The 24209-nt window shown below is 37.0% G+C and overlaps 1 protein-coding gene across 1 annotated transcript in view; it reads left to right on the top strand.

Annotated features, from left to right (window-relative positions):
* The window catches only part of CCSER1 (coiled-coil serine rich protein 1), a 699033-nt gene that overhangs the window by 514 nt on the left and 674310 nt on the right, over nt 1-24209 (top strand). The gene's annotated exons all lie outside the window — the stretch shown is intronic.

Here is a 24209-nt window from a genome sequence, read left to right as displayed (position 1 = left end):
CCTCCGCGCTCTTGAGCGCTCGTCTCCCCGCGGCCGCGGCCGCCACTCCGGGGCGATGCGGAGCGCGGCCGGCCGAGGAGGCAAGAGTTGGCGCAGGCTGGTGGCCGCTCCCCTCCCTCGCCGCTCGCTTCCCGCAGGTAGGGGCGGCCGGGCAGCGATGACGCCGGGGGCTGCGGGCGCCCGGGTGGGGGCGGTGGCGTGGGAGGGGGAAGAGGAAGGAGGGGGCGGGGAGCCGCAGTGCCCGAGCCTGGACGTCCTCTTTCCTCCACCCGCTCGTTCTCCGGCGCTGGCTTCCTGGGTTGGGGGTCAGACGCTCTCCAGCGGCGGCAGGAACAGCAGCGACTTAGCGTGAACAAATTGCTTTGTGGTGGCGTGTCAAGGGCTCCAGGGAGGGGTGTCTGTGTGTGTGTGTGTGTGTGTGTGTGTGTGTGTGTGTGTGTGTGCGTGTGTGCGTTCGCGCTCCTGACTAATCAAAGCGTTGGTTCCCCGGGAAAGGAAATCAGTCCCGATCTGAAACCGCAGGTGTCCCCTTGCTCCGCCTCCCGCCACCTTTTGGCATGTGTCCCAGGACTCGTACAAGCAGTGCCATCAGGGGCAGGTGTGCGAGATGGGGTGACGGAGGGATTTGTGAATGGTGCTGCCCTGCGTGTGGAGGCTGAGCCTTGCTGATGTAGAGGACGAGGTATCCAGAGTGAGAAGAAAGGCTATTTATGGCAAAGAGTTGTGAAATTTCTGCGGGTTTCCTTCCGTGGTTCCTGAGCTTCTCTCTCGCCCTCTCTCCTCCTCTCTCTCTCTCTCTCTCTCTGTTTCTCTCTCCCATGTCTCCCCTTTTCTTTCTCAGAATTAGAAGCAATTCTGCTTTCCATTTCCCCTCCCCACCGTGGGGCATTGAATATGAGGTGAAGGAAGTCAGAAAATCACTTGTCATTTTACAGGTAGAAAAAAAATGCTTCTTAGAAGTTACCTGTCTCTTGCCCTTTAATGTTTGTATGTACTTATTCTACACTCCTCTTACCTCTTCAGGCCACCAATAACAACAGCTACAGGCAGAAAGTACCGACTTGGTTTCAACAGCTTTCATTTCTAATATCTTTACAGTTGGATACCTTCCCAGTGATATGTAACGCATATCCTCCATTTCTACCCCTAAGAAAGGCTATTAAAAATAATGCGCACACATTTTACCATAAAGATGGTTTTAATAAAAGCCTTGGGGAAGAAAGAGAAGCAGACACCTAGTGAGTTTATATCGATTATTACTGATGAGAATTACAACTAGCTATTAAGAAAAGACCTAAAATACTATTAATCTAGTCTACAACATAATTAATTTGTTTCGGTTTCTTTTTGCTTTATGACAGGCAAAAATTCCAAAGACATGACTTGAAGCTTGGAAATGCCTTAGGACAGTGTCTGCCAACTATGCTTTAGCAACTTTATGTTTGTTCTTAAAAGTAGCAACCTGTGTTTTCATGGAACCGATGACGGGGTTGTGACGGAGATAGTAGGACAGTGTCCTTATTATTTTAAATTGGGATGTCTTTAAGCACCTGCCAAGTACAGTGTTTTTAAAGCATTGAAATTCCATATTGCAACCGCCGGTTCAGTAATTTTGCGGAGAAGAAAGAGAAGTAGACTGACCAACTTATTGTCAGTGATTTGTCTTCATTTGGTATTAATTAAGGAGCTCCTTGTTTTGATCAAAACATGCCAACTGTTGTTGTTGTTTTTTTCCAGTGCGAAAGTAGCTTTCCTTAACAGTCCTGTTTATTTGGAAGACAAAGCAGTGTTAAGGATTTGTTACTTTGATTTGGTTAGATTCATGTTGGTTTAAAATACATTTTTAGCATTGGAGCATGTGCAGTTTTTATATATCACATTAAAACTTGAACTGAGCGCCGCACTCTGAGGGCTGTTACCTTCACTTTCCTGAATCACTGGAATGTAGAAGTAATGGGGAATTTTAAAATGTGCTTGATGAATTATATTATTGCAGTCATTAAAAGTCACATTTATGAATACTTCTTTGACACCATTAGAGAATCAGCAACTGTTTATTATTTTAATAATGAATTTTTTTACTGTAGAATGTTAATTTATATCAAACTTGTGAAGTAGAAAATGAAAAAAATATTACATTTTATAGATATTGAACTCCTTATTGCATTTTATCACATAGTGTTCATAATAAAGGGCCTGTCATGTGCAAGATACTATCTAGGTACTGTGGAGGAACATAGGACTTCCTTGCTTCCTGCCCTTCGGGAGCTTACTCTCGAGTTGGGGCAAATCTGATGCGCATGGTTGAACAGAGTTAGCAAACCTTGACAATAAGAGGTTGCATGTCTAATGAAGACTGCAGGAGTTCAGAGCATGACAGTAACATTTCATACTGGATTTTGTCTGAAAAGACTTCCGGCGTAGGTGAGACTTGCTTGGTTTTGATCTTAAAGGATAAATAGGATTAGTGGCTTGTGGATGAGAATATAAGGTATAAGATGTAAGTCTCCTGGAATTGTAGAAAAGAACATAAGATTTAAGAAAGATAAGTTTGTTTTGAAATAGATTTTGATATTGCAAAGTGGTTGAATTTGTTGTGCAAAGTGCAGGTGAGTCTATTTTTGATGAACAATATTCTATATGCTGCATTCTTGGAATTGTCAATATTTCTGTACCTAAGAAGACAAATTTTTGATTTTATCTTGCCTTTTAATGAAAAATGTGCTTTATATGCATTTATAGAGGATAATTACTCTAAATATTTAAATATACCACATCACACTAAAGTATTGCATTTCATATTAATAACAAGGTGGCATGTACATGAAGTGAGGTGTTTGAGTTACATCCTTAGCCAACTCTCCTTAGATTTGCTCTAAAGGAAAGAGTATGAGGTATGTAAAAGAACAGCTGTATTCATAGTGAGCAGTCATTGAATGCTTAATATTTTATTCATATAAAATGTGTAACTCATTAATATATTTTCTATAATATTTTTATTTTAAAGTTATTAGAATGCATCTGCATAATAGTTAATCTATCCTTACATTATTTTCCATGAATATACAGCTATGATGTGGGGCCTATGGGGAACAATTTTAGAATTGTAGTGACATTTTTAAAGATGTTTTAATTGTCTTCTGGTAAATAGATTGTATTACTAATAAGAGCATGCTGTATCTCTGAGCATTTTGAACTTAGTTATTTGCTTTTTGTATATATATTTGTTTATATATATATATATGTATATATAAAAGCAAACACAAAACTGTTTAAAATGCATTTCCCCATTTTAAGACCACAAGGGGAAAGATCTGAATTGACATTGAGCCTGTCTATTCAATATGACACCTGAGAAGTATGTTATGGTGACAATAAGGAAATAGTACAAATATTAGATATCACTTTCAATAAATAACAGAGTAGAATTACTTTCAGATTAGTTGAATTAAAAGATTTGCGTATATATTTTGTCAACAGTGAATAGACAGGAGTTATTACAGAAATGAAAATCCTATTAAATCACCTATTTCATATTCATGCAGGAATGGGATGATTTCCAATGTAGTCAAATTACAGACCAGTGTATCTGTTAATTGGTCTCTTTTGAGTTTGGTTTTGGACTATAGGTCACAGGTGTATCACTTTGATAATCTCTCCTAATATATGACTGACAGCTTCTGCGTGATTTCCTTACTGGATAGTGACAAAATCTATTTGCTTTATATTGAGGACGTATGCTTCTATCAGCAATATTATCTTCACTATGCGAGAGTGTCAGTTAACAATAAAACATGAAGTCTGCGATGGGAGAAGCAGTGAGAAAAGATGAGGAGATTGATGAAAGACACTAACGAAAGAAACATACTTCAGTGTATAGCTTAAACTAACTATAAAAATGTAAAGCTGACCAGTCTAAGCTGCAGTTGATACAGTGCCAGCATATTGCTATCAGTTCTCACTTTAAAATGACTGTATTTCATTTTAAGCTGTTTTCATGTGTGGGCTAAACAAAATGGTTAAAAAAAAAAAAAAAGTGATGGTTGAAAATGTTTACTAAGGTCTGTGGTATTACAATAAAAAAAACATTTCTGCTTAGGTCTTTGACAGATAAAGTTTGTTGTTTGGCCAAATTCCTGGCCCTATATTTAGATTAACTTAAAATGTACTTTTTCGTTTTGTGTTATTTACACTGTACTAACAATTTTGAAATTTTAATTAAACTTATTAAAATATTTGAACACTGTAACTGTGTTCTGATCTTAAATAAAATCTAAATGTCATTTATAAGGAAACATTTTTGTTACCTAATGGCAAATTCTTAACCTAGGGCAGTAGTTCTCAAAATGCGGTTCCGTGAACGGTAGCACCAGTGAACTCGTTAAAATGCAATTCCACTGGATGATTGAACCAGAAACTCTGCGCTGGGGTCCCCGACATGATTCTCACACACTCTAAAGTTTGAGAACCACTGACCTCGAATATCTTATAGTGAAACTTGAAGACTGTGTTTTCTACCTATTTTGTATCTAAATACTTTCCTCATCTGGTAGAGATAACTAAGCTTTAACTATTTAGACCTAGAAAATATTACATTCTCCATCAGAAGAATTACATCTTAATTAAAAACAAAACCAAAAATGACTTTCTAATTCCTGTGCACATGTTTGTTGTTGATTGGGGAAGCAATACATAAGTGTGGAATTTAACTGGACAGTAATAATGACCTCAGACTGACCTTATTGGTAGTCATTTATAAGGCAGAAAATATGCACAGTGTACAAAGGTTGACCATTTTTTGTTTAGTTTTTTTGACTCGTGATATTTTTCATCTTGGCATTTATAATCATCTTCTCTGGGTAAGACTACAGTTATTTTAGCTGCTCAACAATAGCTTCACCAGTGTGGAATGTTCTCTCCAGTGTTCTTACTACTAAAATAAATTTTAGACCACATCTGTACATCCTTCAAGATTAAAGATAATGTGTTCAAATCCTGTGTCTCTCTTAGTATCCTTGTCCCTCACTTCGTCCTCCCTCCCCCCTCCACTCCCCCAACCCCTGCCTTTCAGATATGAGCTCAATCATCCCTTCTCTAAGGAAACCTTCCTTGGCCTCCTTTGCTACATTAGTTGCCCTATTATATATTGTTTTAGTTCCATGTTCTTCTACCTTGTGGTACTCATTGTAGTTTAATTTTATGTGTATTTGTGTGATTGGTTCAGAATCATCAGGATTTAATGGTGGCCAACACATAAATAAATATCGGTTGAATAACTGTCTGCCTTCGTTCTAAGGGTATTTTATGTTTTTCCAAAGACTGACACTTTAAAAAGTATTTTAAAATAAAGGGAGTCCTAGAATATATGTAAACACGGGCGTTGTTTTCCTTTATATTTTGCAAATTATGAGATGTTTATTAACAGCAGCAGCAATGGCTGTAATGTGCTGAACATGTCTTCCATGTTAAGCACTTTATGTATGTTATGCCATGCAATTCTCTTAACATTATAAAGTTTTGTGTGTATTTTAGAGATGAGGAAACTGACACTCTGTTCTGTGCTCTGCCAAAGCTACCGACACCAAACATTGATTTTTTTTTTTTTTTTTTTTTTTTTTTTTTTTTTTTACAATGATGAAGAAATTATGAAACCAGTGGACAGAAAACGTGAAGGAGTGTATTTTCTTCTTATTCCTGATTTGACTCAGGGCCCAGCAGTATCTGTGCAGTACTCACCATGTTGCCACTATCTTCAGCAGTGCTGTTGTTGCTTTTTGGGTGATTGGAAGAAGTGATGGAGGACTTGTAAGGGTGATGCTCCCGTCTTCTTATTGTTCTTTTCAGTACTGATATTTTTTACCCTCAGTGCCACTCAATCACAATTCCTTTACCCCAGCTGGTCAGAATCTCCCAACTTATTAGTGGAAATTTAAGATGTAACCAAGTATAATTTTAAGAATGAGTGCCGGGCTTCCCTGGTGGCACAGTGGTTGAGAGTCTGCCTGCCGATGCAGGGGACACGGGTTCGTGCCCCGGTCTGGGAAGATCCCACATACCGTGGAGCGGCTGGGCCCATGAGCCATGGCTGCTGAGCCTGTGCATCTGGAGCCTGTGCTCCGCAACGGGAGAGGCCACAACAGTGAGAGGCTCGCGTACCGCCCCCCCCGCCGAAAAAAAAAGAATGAGTGCCTTTATGCAGAGAATATTAAGGTATTAGATATTCTTCATACTTGGAGATATGCAGCTTATCTTCTGGAAAAGATCACACAAAGCTTTGAGAACCTTGCTCAAGCAAAGTTGACCTTAGGTGCAGTCTGTTAATTCATCTGTCTCCCATGAGAAAAAAAAATTACATGATCACATCAGTTTAGTTTCTTTTGGCTTTTAATCTTCAACTTATTTATTTAAATGTAAGTTTAGTCAATGTTCAAATGTTTGAAGCAAAGGACATATTTATTTAAGTATTCTAATTCTGTAGAAGTCCATGGACAGTTAAATTTGGTTATTCTGAAGCCCTCTGCTAGACTAACGGACAAAGTTATATATTTCATAATGTGTTTAAATCAGTCAATAACATGAATAAAAGTAGATGCCTAATATCAAAAGGAAAAAAATTGGTGTTTCACTGAGTGTGTCTCTTAGGTGAGAGGTTTTGTAGATTTTGTCAGAACCTGTTCTCTGTTGCTGGAATCGGTTAATCATTAACTGGAACCTTAGCCATGCCCCTGATTTAGGACCAGTCCTTCTGTGTAGAGGAAGATTGACTGACTTCTCGCCCAGCACGTTGGGACTTAACATCAAGCCACCCTTGCTGTCCAGCTCTAGTGTTATAATGTGTTTACAGTAATGCCTCTTTCTAATAACCGAAAGTGATTTCTCACCTAATGTTTTCCCCTGCCTCTTGATAACTTACTCGATATCCCCATTTCTCATAGCATTTGAGCAAGGCCTTTCTTTTCTTCTGACAGAGCCTTCTTTATTTCTTTAAGGACTTGGATCATGCTTCTAAACCACTGCACTTCCTGTGCCCTTTTCATCTGCCAGCAGATTCCCCCCTGGCTGCCCCTAGTAATTACTTTCCTGGCTGTCATTTCCAGCTCTTAGAGGTGTGCTTCATTTCCAGGGCTCACTCTTGGCCCTCCATGGTGCCAGACACTTACGGCATATTGCCCCACCCCCAGATACACAGGTTGGTTGGACTTTCTGGAATTACTTACAGCTGGGGTTGTAAAGTGCTTTTCAGACTACAGGGCAAATCTAGTTCCAGGTTCTGACCATCACCAGACTGCCTCATTTTGCTACATGTTATCTTCCCTTATCTGGCTGTGTCCCACTCTAGAGCTACCTCATTCATCATCATTGACAGCAGACATTTTGTAAATGCTTATTATGAATAAGTCAGTCTGTTTCAAGAAGAGTGTACCTCCTATGGTTCCTGTGGCTCCTTAACAGCTTAATCCACATGAATGGAATACAGATTCTTACATGTCTGGTTTGATTCTTTAGTGTTTGCCTGTTTCTCTTATTCTAAGTCACTTGTTTATTTCAAGATGATCTGGCTCTTCTCCATTCTTTTGTGTAACCTTATTTGAATATGACATGTTTGGAAAGTCAAACAGCTGAAGAAACATACTTCAGACTGTGTGATGCCTTCTCTGATTTTCCCCATTTGTTAGTGAAACCTAGAGGTATTCCTTTGTTCAGGACGTGTTTGTTAAGCCAGGTGTACTACCTTAGTTCCACTTTTCTGGGAGTCTTAGTGATACACCTTCCTCATCAACCAAATTCTGACTGGCATGTCATATTTCTTATGTACCTGTTCACTGCACTGAACTCTTTCCTGCAAAGTTAAATACTGTGATTCTGTTAGTGAGTTGTTTTTGTTGTGTATTTGGCTTTTTTGTTTTTTGTTTGGTTTTGGCAGTAGCAGCAAATGATATATCACAAACCTATGTAAGGTTTACAAATAAAATCAAAACAAGTGTAAAAACATGACAGAAATAAACGCAGATGTAGGCTTTGACACTCTAGGCAATTCTTCCTCAAGTATTTTTGTTTGTTTGATTGTTTTTTGTTATTTATAGGTATACAGATTATCAGAACATTAAGTCATTAAGCCAGAATATATGAAATGTGTTTAGTGAGTACTCTTTTCTAAGATACAGTATTCTTTAGGACATCCAGGAAAAGCTTGAAAGGGAAAAGACATCAGATGAGAAGGTTAAGAAAAGGAAAAACATACCTCTAAATAAAACTCAAATTCAGTATTAGAAATGCAGGCTAAGAGTAACTTATTTCAGGTAAAGTTTCAAAATATCTTATTGATAACAAAACCAATGGGTCTGTACACCAGGATTCCTAAACTTTCAAAGGAATGTTACCTACTGGGCAGATAGCTCAAGAATAGTTATTTGACTTTGTTTTCAATTTTTAATACTATATTCATGTGCAAACAGACCCAAGAAAACTAAATGTATTCACTAATAAGTGAGTTACTTACAAGTTAGAGTGTACCTCTTATAGCAGTAATTTTAAACATAAAGTATAGATTACTAAACAGGACCATCAAAAAATCATTACAGATTTGTACACAGCAAACGTATAAACTTATAGCAACATTATGGTTAAAATTAACTTTGAGGGATAGTTCCTACAGTGTACCTCAAGACGTAAATATGGTGGTATTGCGAGATATCTTCTTCAACAACACCAGTCAACCTTTTGAAAGAATCAAGGGCCCTGCCGTGGGAGGGTCTAAGTTGATCAGAGGGAGGGTAATATGAAGCATTCTGGGGGGAAATCGTGATGGTGCCAGGTCCAAGTGCTGCTCAAAACACTGAAGGGATAAAGACAGTATAGCATTAACTATCTAGTGAAGAGTAGGAAGGAATTGCCTCCCAGGATATTTCTGAGGAGCATCAGGTTCATTGGATGATGACACACAAAACGTAGCTCCAGAAGTCTAACGCAGGAAATGATTGGATGATGTATCTTAAAAGCCAAAGAGTTTTAATTTGAATATAGGATAGATTGGTGAATTTGAAGTTCTGGAGATCCTTCAGCCCCCCCTTCCAATCTGCTAGACCTCAGTCTCTCCAGTCACCTTTGAGGCAAGGGAGCTATCCAGGGTACTAGACTCTTGCCAAAATCCTCTCTTGCAAAACTGTGCAAAATACTTTGTTTTTGTTTCTCCTAATCATAGAGCCTGACATTGCAGATGCTGCATCATTCACTTGGAATGACTAACCTTCCATCATTTGGTTTATTCCAATGGGTCCTTCAAGGCTCAATTCAAATGTAAAATTCAAGGATGCTTACCTCAACCCTATGTAAGAAGCCTATTCTGACTGTCAGTAACAGCCTGCGTATATATCATTATCAAATCTCCCTTTAAAGTATCATAATTCGCTGCTTGCTTGTGCTTCATGCCCACTGGATTGTGAACTTAATGAGGGCAGGTGTTCTGTGCTTTATTCTCTTTTTCAAACAGCTCATCTAACTCTGTGATGTGAAGATGCTCAGTAATTGATAAATGAATGAATACTGCTTAAGAGTGACTTGAATATTGTATGTCTTATGTGAACTGTTCCCAGTGCTAACCACATCTAGGCTGACTTTGAATACTGCCCTCCATGGCTTTTTCATGGACTGAAAATGTGTTCTTAACTTGGAACCAAGTAACCTAAAATGGCCAAAAGTCTTGAAAAAAATGAAAGGAATGGAGGAACTATGGCATACATACCATGGGCGTTAGGGGATAGCAAGGTTTAAGGAAAGTAGCATAGGCTGATATGGAGATTGGGGGCCAAAGGACTGTCTGGTTTGTCATGTCCTCAAACAAGCATCCTGAACATTCACTTCATATTCATTTTCTAAGGCTTCTGGAACTTGGGATCACACATATCATTGCTCTGAATGTTCAGTGTGGCAATAAGTGATAATGTCATCATAGAAAAACTTTTGTTTACATGGAAGTCATCCTGTCAGTGGTGTGGTATTGACTTACTGATCACTTTTACATGATGTAGGTAAATTGTGTACCTGTCTATATCTTCCCTTATTGGGACAGTGCAAGAATAGTTTAGGTACCACAGTTTTCCTTTTGGTCAGAAATTCCCTGTATTTCAAGTGCATGAACCATAGAAAATGGTTGTGGGGCCTTTTCCTGGGGGATATTTTCACTTTATAATTCTGCTTTTCACAGTTTTGAAATATAACTACTATCTATCCTGTACATCATGCTGTTTCTCTTTCCTGTTTTGATTTTTTTCTTGTACCTATTGCCAGCAGGAATGTTTCAATTATGAAGCATAAAAAGAAAAGCTATATATTTTAGTGATTTTTACCCCTTGGCAAAGCTAGTTATATAACTCAGAGAAAAATATGGAGTCAGAATAACTTAGATGTAGAAGAAGGAATTTTAAAAAGTGCTAAAAATGAATAAAGCAAAAGTTTTCTAAAACCATCTTAAATAAACTCAGTTTGGAAAACTAATAATTTTTTTACTAAGTATTTAGAATTATGCCAAATAATATCATCATTAATTTTAGAGAGTCATTTTCTTTCTTTAAAATTTTATTTTTTTATACAGCAGGTTCTTATAAGTTATCCATTTTATACATATTAGTGTATATATGTCAATCCCAATCTCGCAATTGCTAGTAATTTTCTAATAATACTAGAGATGAAACACTCCTATAAAAACTATGGTTTGGTTGCAGCTATTTGCCTACTCACTATTATTATTTACCTTCAGCGCTTGCTGAAAAGTGCTTATGGACAAGAGTGCCAGATCCTGCTGTTCTTCAGCATATTGGACCAGGTCAAGAAACTGAAGCACAGAGAAGTTAAGTAACTTGACCAATATAGAAATCTATTAAATGAAGAACCAGGATTCAAACTAGAGGGCAGACAGCAGAAGTAAGAAGAACTACAACCTTGCAGCCTGTGGAACAAAAACCACATTCACAGAAAGATAGACAAGATGAAAAGGCATAAGGCTATGTACCAGATGAAGGAACAAGATAAAACCCCAGAGAAACAACTAAATGAAATGGAGATAGGCAGTCTTCCAGAAAAAGAATTCAGAGTAATGATAGTGAAGATGATCCAGGACCTTGGAAAAAGAATAATATTAGAAATGAAAAAGGAGAAGTTACAACAGACACGGCAGAAATACAAAGCATCCTAAGAGACTACTACAAGCAACTCTATGCTAATAAAATGGACAACCTGGAAGAAATGGACAAATTCTTAGAAAGGTCTAACCTTCCAAGACTGAACCAGGAAGAAATATGAACAGACCAATCACAAGTAATGAAATTGAAACTGTGTTTAAAAATCTTCCAACAAACAAAAGTGCAGGACCAGATGCCTTCACAGGTGAATTCTATCAAACATTTAGAGAAGAGTTAACACCCATCCTTCTCAAACTCTTCCAAAAAATTGCAGAGGAAGGAACACTCCGAAACTCATTCTATAAGGCCACCATCACCCTGATACCAAAACCAGACAAAGATACTACAAAAACAAAAATGTCAGGCCAATATCACTGATGAATTTAGATGCAAAAATCCTCAACAAAATGCTAGCAAATAGAATCCAACAGCACATTAAAAAGATCATACACCATGATCAAGTGGGGTTTATCCCAGGGATGCAAGGATTCTTCAGTATACACAAATCAATCAATGTGATACACCATATTAACAAATTGAAGGATAAAAACCATTTGGTCATCTCAATAGATGCAGAAAAAGCTTTTTACAAAATTCCACAGAATTTTTATTTTATGATAAAAACTCTCCAGAAAGTGGGCATAGAGGGAACCTACCTCAACATAATAAAGGCCATATGTGACAAACACACAGCAAATATCATTCTCAGTGGTGAAAACCTGAAAGCATTTCCTCTGAGATCAGGAACAAGACAAGGATGTCCACTCTCACCACTGTTATTCAACATAGTTTTGGAAGTCCTAGCCATGGCAATCAGAGAAAAAGAAATAAAAGGAATACAAATTGGAAAAGAAGAAGTAAAGCTGTCACTGTTTGCAGATGACATGATACTATACATAGTATAGTATGAAAACTACTAGAGCTAAACAATGAATTTGATAAAGTTGCAAGATACAAAGTTAATGCACAGAAATCTCTTGCATTCCTATACACTAATGATGAAAAATCTGAAAGAAATTAAGGAAACACTCCCATTTACCATTGCAACAAAAAGAATAAAATACCCAGGAATAAACCTACTTGAGGCAAAAGACCTGTATGCAGAAAACTATAAGACACTGATGAAAGAAATTAAAAGTGATACCAACAGATGGTGAGATATACCATGTTCTTGAGTTGGAAGAATCAATATTTTGAAAATGACCATGCTACCCAAAGCAATCTACAGATTTAATGCAATCCATATGAAATTACCAATGGCCTTTTTACAGAATTAGAACAAAAAATCTTAAAATTTGTATGGAGACACAAAAGACCCTGAATAGCCAAAGCAGTCTTGAGGGGAAAAAACGGAGCTGGAGGAATCAGACTCCCTGACTTCAGACTATACTATAAAGCTACAGTAATCAAGACAGTATGGTACTGGCACAAAAACAGAAAGATAGATCAATAGAACAGGGCAGAAAGCCCAGAAATAAACCCATGCATGTGTGGTCAACTAATTTCTGGTGACAAAGGAAGCAAGGATATACAATAGAGAAAGGACAGTCTCTTCAGTAAGTGGTGCTGGGAAAACTGGACAGCTACATGTAAAAGAATGAAATTAGAATACTCCCTAACACCATACACAAAAATAAACTCAAAATGGATTAGAGACCTAAATGTATGACTGGGCATTATAAAACTCTCAGAGGAAAACATAGGAAGAACACTCTTTGACATAAATCACAGCAAGAAATTTTTTGATCCACCTCCTACAGTAATGGAAATAAAAACAAAAATAAACAAATGGAACCCAATGAAACTTCAAAACTTTTGCACAGCAAAGGAAACCGTAAACAAGACGAAAAGACAACCCTCAGAATGGGAAAAAAATATTTGCAAATGAATCATCGGACAAAGGACTAATCTCCAAAATATCAATAGCTCATGTAGCTCAATATTAAAAAAACAAACAACCCAATACAAAAATGGGCAGAAGACCTAGATAGACATTTTTCCAAAGAAGACATACAGATGGCCAAGAGGCACATGAAAAGCTGCTCAACATCACTAATTATTGGAGAAATGCAAATCAAAACTACAATGAGGTATCACCTCACACCAGTTAGAATGGGCATCATCAGAAAATCTACAAACAAGAAATGCTGGAGAGGGTGTGGAGAAAAGGGAACTCTGTTGCACTGTTGGAAGGAATGTACATTGATACAGCTACTATGGAGAACAGTATGGAGGTTCCTTAAAACACTAAAAATAGAACTACCATATGACCCATCAATCCCACTACTGGGCATATATCTTGAGAAAACCATAATTCAAAAAGACACATGCACCCCAGTGTTCACTGCAGCATTATTTACAATAGCCAGGTCATATGGAAGCAACCTAAATGCCCATCGACAGACATGGATAAAGAAGATGTGGTGCATATATACAATGGAATATTACTCAGCCATATAAAGGAACAGACTTGGGTCAGTTGTAGAGACGTGGATGGATCTAGAGACTGTCACACAGAGTGAAGTAAGTCAGAAAGAGAAAAATATCGTATATTAACGCATATATGTGGAACCTAGAAAATGGAACCGATGAACCAGTTTGCAGCACAGAAGTTGAGACACAGAAGTAGAGATAAAACGAATGGACACCAAGGGGGGAAAGTGGCGGGGGTTGGGTGTGGTGGTGTGATGAATTGGGTGATTGGGATTGACCATGTATACAGTGATGTATATAAAATGGATGACTAATACGAAAAAAAAATACTATGGTTTGATCCATCTAAAAGTAAAATTGCCTTAAAACTGTCTCAAGAGTACATATGATGTGTGCTTACAGTTTAGGTGTTTTATAATGTAACTGTTAGGAGAAAGAGGTGAATTTTAGGCACCATGTGGATCGTTTGCATTGTGTAAGCATAGCCCTAGGACTCCTCAGCTCTCAGTCAGACCTAGGACTCCTTAGGGACCAAAAGTGATGGTTGCCTCTGATTTAGACTATGGCCATGAAAAGATGGGAGCCTGCTGTGATTACATTCTTTTTTTCTTCTTCAACACAATAAAGTAATGCAATTTACACCCCCGACCAAAACCGGTTTAAATGCTTGTACCAATATCAGTGAATTAAAAATTTTTTTGACATTGTTTGACATTAAGTCAAAACTTGGATCAATCTTTGTTAAATATGTATATGTACAGACATACACATGTATATAGCAATGTGGTTTTTTATAATGGGATTTGTCTTAAAATTTTTTTTCCTAATAATGCAGGTGTTTTTTAGTTTTTTTTGTGTGTGTGTGAGGGGAACATGTGCATCAGTTAGTGCTCTTCAGAAAAACAGAACCAACTGTGTATATATCCATATCACCTGTCTACAAGAAGATTCATTTTAAGGAATTAGTTTGTGTGATTCTGGTGGCTGGCAAATCTGAAATCTGTAGGGCCAGCCAGCAGGCTGGAAAATCAGGCAGGATTTCTGTGTTACAGTTTGAGGCAGCATTCCTTCATCTCCAGGAAATTTCAGTTTTTGCTTTTAGGCCTTCAACTGATTCAGTGAGATCCACCCACATTATTGAAGGTGATCTGCTTTACTTAATGTCAAATGATTATAGACATTAATCATGTTGACAAAATACTTTTCACAGCAACATCTAGGTTAGTGTCTGACCTAACATTTGGGCACCATAGCTAAGCCAAAATTTCACATACCATTTAACCATCACAGAGGGTGATGGATAATATGGTAACAAGCCCTTTCTAGTTTATGTGATAAGTTTGTGCATACATTTTTTTCCTTTGGCCAGATATACTTTAGCATTGGTCATTTATTCATATTTGTAGGCATAGATCATCATTCATCTGTTCCTTACACGTTTTGTAATCATTTATTAAGCATGCACTTTGTACAAGAGACAATACTAGGCCACTGAATAACTTCAAAAAGTGAATGACAGAGGCTGTGTCTTCTAAGTGTTTTAATTCTAGTGGAAGAGCCATAAGTATAATAGATGACTGTATGATAAGTAAATCTGCAGAGTAGAAATGTGTGTTTTTCAATCATGTCAATTAAATGTCATTTCCCTCATGAGCAATCAAAAAATAATTCATGGCAATGGTTAATATGCCAAGTTACTATGCTTATTAATTTAAGGATGACTCATATGTAAAATTGAATTATGAAAGTATGGTTGCCCACTGCAGGTCAACTTCATTTAGACAGTGTTGGCCATGTATGCTTTCAGTTTAGCACATTAAAGGATTTGTATTTGTATTCAGCTTATGCAAAGGTGATTCAGTATATACTCAAACAGGTCTGACAAGTGGGCTGTCATGTTTTATTGATAATCTTGTACTTTATATAGCATAGAGCAATAAATATTTTCCTTACAGCCTCCAAATGGTTGTTTTCTCATAGCACTTTCTCCTTCCAAAACTACATTTTATTTCTCTTTTATTATTCAATGAATGTGAACTTCTCTGCCTGGCTTTTGAAGCCCTCTGTAAACTCGCCACACTTTACTAATCCAAACATAGATCTTCCACTTTGTTAAGGTCATGTAACTTAGAACACTCTCACATATGCAGCATATGCATTTAATCCTTTCTGTTTATGCAAATCTCAGCTGTCATTACAGGCCTGGCTCCATGAAACCTTCCATGACAACTCTAACCCGCCTAGGGAGTTTCCTTTGCTGCACTCTGAGTTGCGAGCAATACCTAGTTGGCACCAGACAATTAAGTACAGTCTGTTCTGCTATAATGCATTTTTCTGTAATGTGAATTAGCTCCTACAGGATTGGTGAATAGGGGAATTACGTTAGTAAAATGTGGAATTTGGTTCATGTGTGATTTCTCCCCAGCATAATACTCAGCTTTACCAGGTAATTACAGCTGCACGCAAAGTATACTAATACAGGCAAATGCAAAATACAATAGAGGAATACCCTTTTCACCTAACTGCTTTCACCTTTTTTTTTTTTTTTCGCGGTATGTGGGCCTCTCACTGTTGTGGCCTCTCCCATTGCGGAGCACAGGCTCCGGACGTGCAGGCTCAGCAGCCATGGCTCACGGGCCCAGCCGCTCTGCGGCATGTGGGATCTTCCCGGACTGGGGCACGAACCCGCGTCCCCTGCATCGGCAGGCGGACTCCCAACCACTGCGCCACCAGGGAAGCCCTACTTTCACCTTTTTTATAAAATAGGAAAAAGTTTATGTATTTCTTGTATTATTTCTTTTTATAATTAGAAATTTTACATGTCTTTTTAGGCATACGGTGTTTTTATAAAAATTGTTTTGGTTTTGTTTAGAACTTTGTGTTATAAATACATAGATTTTTGAGTGTTTCTGCAAAGCCCTAATTTTGGGGTATAAGCTCTGTTGTATTTATTGTCCAGTTTTTCAGAATGAAAGGACACATATGTTGCAATAGCAGGAATTGAGAAAATTTACTTCAAATCACTCAATATTTATGGAGCATCCACTCTGTGCCACACACTAGTGTTGATGTTGGATGTATGAAAAATGAGCAAGGCTTACTTTTGAGTACCTAGGAGACTAAGCCAAATTGCTGTATGATGGTGGTTCTTTTGCTTACTTAGCTCAGTGGACTAGGACGAAGAGAGAATATAAGAAGTAACTGTGACATTTGTGTGTGTTCCTCATACTGCCTGGAGTGCTCTCTCATTCATGCTTTCTTTAGCCAGTTTCTTTCCAAGCTTCATCTCTCAATTCAAACATCTTTTCTTTATACTATTTTAATCTCACTTGGCATGAGGTACCTTTCTTTGATAGCACTCAAGGTAGCTGTTATTTTCAATTCTTTGTGATATTATTTAGATAATATTTTTCTTAGACTGCTCCTGAGAACAGAGATCATGTTTATTTAGTCCCATTGTTGTATTCTCATTTTCTGGCAAGTAGGTAAACAGACATGAACACAACAGGTATTAATATAATAAATGTAATACATATTATGTATAGATATGTATAGCAGGTATTCATTTACTAATTTTTTATTTGTGTGAATGGCTTTCTTTATTTTTTAACTACTGAACTTTAAATATTCTTCCTGGAATGAATAATTTTTTTCTATCCATGTAAATTTTGTATCACCACATTTCCTGGTAGTGTATGAATTTGTTGAAATTTTTGTCTTATATTTTTATTTTATACATTTTAATTAAATATATTATAGAAAGAATATTTTAGGTCTCAGAATTTATGTTTATATTTTCTAGAAATTGCAAAATGTTTTAAAAAACACACAGAGCTTGGAGAAGCTTAGAGAAGTATAGAACAGTATTTTTATTATTTATTTTTTTACTTAGTATTTGAGAAGGATGACTTGAACAAGGCCCTTAAAGTAAAAATCTAAAAGAAGTAATTGACAATTTTGGAGGAAAATATTGATATTTTTAATGAAAGTTAAGAATATCTGAACATCAAAGGGCACCATAAGTTAACAGACAAATCACAGAGAAGAAGAAAATATTTACAAGGAATATAACTGGTTAAGTACCCAGAATATGTAAGAAAGGCACCAACCCAACAGTAGTATGTTCAACTATCCAATAGAAAAAAAATAGAGTAAAAGATATATACTGACAGGTTCTTCACATTATACTTTTTCTCATGTTTAAATTTAACAAATGAAAAGAATAATGATCTTTTTTTTTTTTTGCGGTACGCGGGCCTCTCACTGTTGTGGCCTCTCCCGTTGCGGAGCACAGGCTCTGGACGCGCAGGCTCAGCGGCCATGGCTCACGGGCCCAGCCGCTCTGCGGTATGTGGGATCTTCCCAGACAGGGGCACGAACCCGTGTGCCCTGCATCGGCAGGCGGACTCTCAACCACTGCGTCACCAGGGAAGCCCCAAGAATATGATCTTTACATCATCTTTTTCCTCCGAAAATCATCTGTCCTACAGTACTTACTACTTCTGATTTTGTCTGGAAAAACAGTTACCATCATGTTGTAAGTTTGGTTCACCAGCTTTTACTTGGTTCAAGGAATAGAGCACAAAAAAGCTGTGAGTTAAATAATAAAAGACAGGTGGGGATTGGAAGATTAATTTACTATTGATAATTCTGTTAACTTTCAACTGTTATTGGCGTTGGCTAAGGTGAGTCAGTGTACCTTTAATATTAGCCAATTGTGATGTGACCAGAGAATGTTCATAAAATACCTTAATAGTTGATGATTATTTATCCAAATGATGGTATATCTATTAGAAGAGCCTGCTTTTGAAAATATTACACTAGAAGATGATCAGTTTTCCTTAACTTGAAGATGTGGCACTGCTTTGGTCAGTCTCTGACTTTTGCTGAATCAGCATCAGTGCTGCTATTAATCTCTGAAAAAACACACAGATAACTTCCCTTTTAAGACACTATGATATCCTTAAAAAAGTATTTTTAATATAGGATTAACCATTCATTTTCATGATCTTAATAGTTTATGAAGTTAAACCGTAGTGTTTCTTTTGATTGTCTTCAGGCTACTACTTGTATTTTGGTTTATTTATTTACTGGTTTAGTGATTTATTTGCTATTTATTTACTTTTAGAACTTTGTTTACAAACTTATAAATTTAACAGTTATTGAGTATCTTTTATGTGCAAGACTCAGTGCTAAGTGCTCAACTTCATGCTCTCATTTTATTCTTAAGACAAATCAATGAGATAGGTTGTTTTCAATTTCCATTTTGGGTTGTAAAAATTGAGGCATAGAAAAATCAGACAATTTGTCAGTGACTGCATGGCTTGTGTGTGATGGAATAACTTATTTCATCTCATCTATGTAGCTGCTTATTATATCAAATAAAGTATTCCATTATAAAAAGTTCTTTTACAAACCAGAGGTTATTTCTGGCTTATTAAAATATGCACCTAGTACCCATAGATGTACAAATGATGTTGGCAATGATCAAGCACCTAAGAGGCTAATATAAATTACTCTGAAAAAATAACTTTATTAAATATATGCCTCAAAACCACTAGTATTTGGCGAAATCAGTGTACTGGAAGCAAGAGGCTTAAAGTCCTAAAAAAATCTACATGACAAAATTATTTCAGGTTTGAAAATGAAATGAATACATCAGTACACATAAATACTTAGAGTAATTTTCACATTCATATAGAAAAACAGAAAGGCCATGCCATTGGATATACTAATGTGACTTCATTACAAGGAAAATAGTATTGCATATGATTGTGAACTTATGTAGGTTAGAATGTGAGTAATTTTGAGCAAGATAAGTTATTAGAAGAGATTATTTCAAGAGTGAATTTTAGTAACAACTTTTAAAGTTACAGGCACCTTTTGGGAGTTGAGGAAATTAAATAGGTCCTTTTTCCCCCCAAATAAGCATGTGTGCATAAACAAAAAAAATAGTGCTTGTAAATTCTAGTGCTTTGTAGATTGCCTAGAGTGTCCATGGATTCACTTTGAAAAACTCAGTACTAGTCTCTTGAACATATTCAATCAGAAAATAATAATAATTTTGTAAAAATCATTTGCATTGTTAGTATACTTGGGTCGACAATGTAGTAAAAAAAAAAGGGCACATAGGAATGCATATTCTATAGAAAATGTAGGTTTTATGGTGCAAGGTTGGTACAGATTTGCTCCTGACTGGAGCAAAGGACATTTTGATCAGAGAGAATCAGAGGAAGGGATCTGTCTGCCTGCAGTAACAAGCACAACCACAGCGTTCCTCAGGAGAAGTTTTAGTCTGTAAACTGCTTTCCCAAACTCTATCTCATTTGAGCCTCACTGGACAGTTATTTTGATTTCCTATGACCTCACTGTTAATTCATGCTTCTGGCTTTAGCTAAACTATTCTTTCCTCTATCACCTTCCCTTGTGCTATCAAGCTGAACCTCTAACCTGAACTCATCTGTACATCTGCTTTCCATAGGGTGTAGGAATACTGTATTTCGATTTCTGGAGTCATTTTTCTGGATGCTTTGTTTTACAAGTAGGTCACATCCTTAATAAAAGATGTGAGTAGTAAAATATATTTTAGAATGTAAAAGGTATTTTGTTGGAAAAACTTTGTTTCTTGTGGCATCTATTTCAGAAATCCAGTAATATTTTTTAAATTTTATTTATGTATGTATGTATGTATGTATGTTTGGCTGCATTGGGTCATCATTGCTGTGTGTGGGTTTTTCTCTAGTTGCGGCGAGCGGGGGCTGTTCTTCGTTGCGGTGCACGGGCTTCACGCTGCGGTGGCTTCTTTCGTTGGGGAGCACGGGCTCTAGGTGCGCAGGCTTCAGTAGCTGTGGCATGTAGACTCAGTAGTTGTGGCTCGCGGACTCTAGAGCACAGGCTCAGTAGCTGTGGTACATGTGCTTAGTTGCTCCGCGGCATGTGGAATCTTCCCGGACCAAGGCTCGAACCCGTGTCCCCTGCATTGGCAGGCAGATTCTTTTTTTTTTTTCTTTTTGCGATACGTGGGCCTCTCACTGTTGTGGCCTCCCCTGTTGTGGAGCACAGGCTCTGGACGCGGAGGCTCAGCGGCCATGGCTCACGGGCCTAGCCGCTCCGCGGCATGTGGGATCCTCCCAGACCGGGGCACAAACCCGCGTCCCCTGCATCGGCAGGTGGACTCTCAACCACTGAGCCACCTGGGAAGCCCGGCAGGCAGATTCTTAACCACCGTGCCACCAGGGAAGTCCAGAAATCCAGTAATATTTATAACAGCAGATAATAGGCAATACTGATATCATTTTTAGGATTTATCAGCCACTGGTATGTATGTTACGCACGTTAACTCATTTAGTCCTCACAGTAACCTAATGGACCGGTGGTAATTTGCTTGTTTTACAGATGAGGATTTTGAGGCTTAGAGATTTTAAGTAAATAACCCAAGTTCACACAGAAAGTAGTAGAGCAGGAGCCAATCTATGAGGTAGGGCCCAGAATCCACGCTCTTAAACTCTTCACTATATAGACATGGAGACTAACTATAGTTTTCTTCATAAACATTTACATATTTCGTTCTAGTGAGGCAAAGCCTTTTGGTAGCCCTTTCAAAAACAGTGGAAGTCTGACATTGGTGAAATTGTCTACTTCTTTTTCATTGCTAATTAAAGAATATAGTTGACTCCAGTACATATTGGAGGTAGTGCTATTAACCCAGCATCAACTGGGAAATAAGTTAGAGTAGCTGGACTAGTAGATTTCAAGGCAAACAGTGAATAATTCTTAAAAAAATGTGTTCACCTTTGGGAGAAGGAAGTAACTGATATTAGAAATAAACTTATGAATAACTTTGTCCTCTGTACGACAGTTTTAGAGAAAAGTGTTCATAGTGATCAAACCATGAAATTTTAGATACTTTTTTAAAATCAGAACTACACTTGTTCTTAGCTGAAAATTTTATTATTACAAACCTGTTGATCTTGAAGTTATTTAGAACTTTGCTTAAAATATTTAGTGACACAGGAAAAATAGAAACATCCAATAAAGGGGAAAATATTTTTCATATTCAAGTTGTCTTTATATTCTTAAAAACAAACTTTATGGTTTATTTAATTTAAAAAATTTTTTTAAAATTTTAATTGTTTTAAAATTTTTCTTTTTTATTTTATTTTTAACATTTTTATTGAAGTATAATTTGCTTTACAGTGATGTGTTAGTTTCTACTTTATAACAAAGTGAATCAGTTATACATATACATATGTATATCTCTTCCCTCCCATATCTCTTCCCTCTTGCGTCTCCTTCCCTCCCACCCTCCCTATCCCACCCACATCTTATGTTTTTCAGTGTAAAATAATTAGAAACTTTATAGATAGGATAATATCATAAGAAAGTCTGAAATCATCAGTGTTTATGCTGACTTTCTGAGCCATGTTCAATTTTTCAGAGGAATAAAAATCAGTATTAATTAGTCTGTGTTTTAAATTTGTTTTCCTGTTCTTTTTGATAGGTTTCCCATAGTAATGTCAGTCGCAAATGTGGGGTTTCACACATTTCTAATAAGTTATTGCCTGGTCATTGGTGGGGACAAGTTTTCAATCCTGCGTCTTGCCACTGAGACGAGATGCATGATTTGTTACCAGTTATGTATGTGTAGAAACTCACTTTTTCAATAAAAGATCATTACTAGCTTGTGAAGTGTTCTGAACATAAAAACATTTATTTGTACTTGTACCTCATGCATCTTCATCACCCCTGTCAGTGTCCTGAATATAACCAGCAGTATGTTGTTAAAACCAGTTCTGACCACCATGATCTTTTCATGTATAGGACATTATAATTATTAAAAAGACTGATATCTTACTAAGTAAGCCATGTTTTACTCAATCTAAATACCTTTATAGAAAACACATGTGACGTAGTGTGTAGGTTTAGTGTTTATACATATGGCCTTAATAACTTGTCTGTTTAAGGATCTATATAACTATTCAGTGAACGAATATATATATACACATATATATACAATATTTCTCATCATTTTAGCATTATTGTTTTGTGGTTGGAGTTTATTTAAAGTACAATCATTAAAGTCTTATTGAATGGATTATCTTTTTTCTCTCCCTCATAAAAATAAAGCATTTGATTCAATAAAAGCTTCCACAATCATGCTCTGGGTTGACAAAGACTTGCTTGGTTGATTAGCATGAATGACAATATGAAAGATTTAAAGCAAAGCTGTCAAAGCAATTAGAACTAAAGTCCTTCTATCACTGAATAATGAAAACCGTGCCTGGAACACTTACAAATGTATCTAAGAAAATTGTTACTTATGCAAAATGAAATGATAGTGAAATAAAGAAATGGAATAATAAAAGACAAAAGAGGTAAAATTGGACAGGTAGCGTTTTAATATATTGTTACTGCTATATTTTAGAATTATTAAAAAGCATGATACAGGGTTTCTGCAAAAAGGTATATTTATAATTAGGAATTGCTTATTTAGATGCAATATGTTCAATATCTAATTGTTAAATGCTTAATTTTAACACGATTCTATAGGATTTATAAAATCTACCATTTGGAGTTTTTTTCTTACAGCTTAACATTTAAATCAGTCATTTAAAATGGAATACATATATTCAAGCTACAAAAGACATTAATAGGAATTTAATATTTAGTATATACTTTTCTCAGTGCTTTCCAATTTTAATCTAGAATACATTAATAGAGTTTCAGGATATTTCGTGTGGTTAAGAAGAGTCATGGTGCAAAGAATACAATTGGAGAGAAGACTTAGATAATCATTTTATATTTTATTAAAACAATTGCTCCTAGGAGATAATTATATAAATTGATTTTTTTCCATTTGTTCAGCTTTTCAATATTAAACAGTTAGTTATCCTATTTTTGCAATGTGTAAGGCATTGTGAAAAATACCGAGATGAATTAGACATGGATCTGGCACAGATTGGCTTGTGTTCTAAGGAAGGTAGTTATGACAAATATACTATACCTTAATGCATTAAATCGATTGAATGTAAATGCCATTAAAGTGCATATAAAAAGCGATGGGATTTTTTTTTTTTTTTTTTTTGCGGGCCTCTCACTGTTGCGGCCTCTCCCGTTGCGGAGCACAGGCTCCGGACGCACAGCCTCAGTGGCCATGGCTCACGTGCCCAGCCACTCCGCGGCATGTGGGATCTTCCCGGACCGGGGCACGAACCCGCGTCCCCTGCATCGGCAGGCGGAGTCCCAACCACTGCGCCACCAGGGAAGCCCGCGATGGGATTTTAAAGGAGAGATTATGTTCATCTCTAGATTGTATTTGAATTTGATCATGAAGTATGTGTATATATATCAATTTAAAGTGTTTTTGCCTCCAAGTAAGTAATCAAAGTATCTTAACACAGGGAATTTGTTGTTCAAATACAGTCCATTCACAACTCCTGCTTTCTTTCTCTCTGAGGTTGGGTATCAGCTCTGCTCTTTTCCTTGACTGGTAGGAGTATGGCAAGAGCGAATTCTGAGACTCACAACTGTGCATAACAAGCTCTAGACGAAGAAATACTGCCCTAGTACTTCAAGGAAGCACTCTAAGATCTGCCTTGA

Source organism: Neophocaena asiaeorientalis, unplaced genomic scaffold, assembly GCF_003031525.2.
Source record: "Neophocaena asiaeorientalis asiaeorientalis breed wild unplaced genomic scaffold, Neophocaena_asiaeorientalis_V1.1 scaffold7, whole genome shotgun sequence".
NCBI classification, from domain to species: domain Eukaryota; kingdom Metazoa; phylum Chordata; class Mammalia; order Artiodactyla; family Phocoenidae; genus Neophocaena; species Neophocaena asiaeorientalis.
Note: the sequence above shows the minus strand (reverse complement) of the source record. Positions and strands in the feature narration are given on the sequence as shown.